This window comes from Austrofundulus limnaeus, unplaced genomic scaffold, assembly GCF_001266775.1.
Source record: "Austrofundulus limnaeus strain Quisiro unplaced genomic scaffold, Austrofundulus_limnaeus-1.0 Scaffold503, whole genome shotgun sequence".
Taxonomy (NCBI): domain Eukaryota; kingdom Metazoa; phylum Chordata; class Actinopteri; order Cyprinodontiformes; family Rivulidae; genus Austrofundulus; species Austrofundulus limnaeus.
In genome coordinates this window covers 144,506-145,711 of record NW_013952905.1, presented here as the reverse complement: position 1 = coordinate 145,711, position 1,206 = coordinate 144,506, and the positions used below count along the sequence as shown (strand labels likewise).

The window sequence follows — 1,206 nt, the reverse complement described above, 5'->3', positions numbered from 1 at the left end:
TTTTTTCATAATTAGAGCAGGATTTTATGACTGAAACCAAAAAAAATCTACATTTATCTTGGTGCTTTTTCAGGTTTGACTCTTAAAGTTTTACATTTTTCCTCTGATTTAGAGACTGTTCTCCAACTGGCTGTGAGTTTGCGTACACAGCAGTAAAAAGCAGCACCTCGGAGCGTCTTGCAGTGAAAATATAACTCTTAAAGACACTTCAGATCTGCTCATATGACTCACCTTTGAGAATAAAGCAGCATCTGGTCGAATCGATTTTCCTGCTTCCCACTCTCCGAGTCAACACCGGCAGGCAGCAGCACGGGCTTCCAGTAGGGTTTTTTTTTTTCCCACGATCGATACCGAAGACTCTTTCACCTGAATAAACACAGAAAGACGCTCCTGGGCCACGCTTCCACTTCCATGAAGACACTGTTGGAATAATAATGTCAGGACGTTATGTGTTTAAAACAGAACAAACACTTATTTTGATCACAGAGGCTTTATGTTTCATTGAAGGACCAGTTGTTGTCTTTGAGATGAAGAATAATCTGATGAGAGCTGCAGATCCACTGAACAATGACACGCTGAGGAATAAGAACAAAAGTTAGAGGAAAGTGGAGCTCACTTCCTGCACTGGTCTGGACTTTTTTGGAAGTGGACTCACAATTTAGCAGATTTTTTAATTTGTCCAGTGGGGTTTAAATATTTTTGGCAGAAATTAGCTTCTAAATGTCTGTTTGGTAATAATGATGTGTTTTTGTGATCAGATGAACTTTTCACAGATCTCAGGTTCAAGGTGCGCTGCACCTGAAGGCAGACCAACGTGTGTTTCTGGACTGTGGGAGGAAACCCACACAAACACCACAACATGCAAACTGACAGTGTTGTATCAACTACCTCAAAGTGATACTTGAGTAAAAGAACAAGTATCTTACCATAAAATTACTATAGTAAAAGTTAAAGTCTCCTCTAAGACTATTGGGTCTTAAAGTATACTTACAAATTTCTGACATAAAATGTATTTAAGTATTAAATGTAAAAGTATGGAGTAAAAATGAGTGGTTAGATTTTACAAAATGACTTATCTGGAGGTGACCCTGCAAAAAAACACTTTTTAAACCTCTTAAGCCCCAAGAGGTTTTCTTGAAGTTTTTGCTCAAAATACCATGCTGGAATATAACTGAGTGTATCTCAGCATTTACAAAATCTACTTAA

At 38.0% G+C, this 1,206-nt stretch overlaps 1 long non-coding RNA gene across 1 annotated transcript in view; it reads right to left on the bottom strand.

Annotated features, from left to right (window-relative positions):
- LOC106530248 (uncharacterized) overlaps positions 1-984 on the bottom strand; it is a 15,188-nt gene extending 14,204 nt beyond the window's left edge. Inside the window, exon 1 of the long non-coding RNA XR_001311750.1 lies at positions 232-984. This is a non-coding gene — a long non-coding RNA (uncharacterized LOC106530248). The remainder of the gene's footprint in view (positions 1-231) is intronic.
- Between the last annotated feature and the right edge of the window lie 222 nt (positions 985-1,206).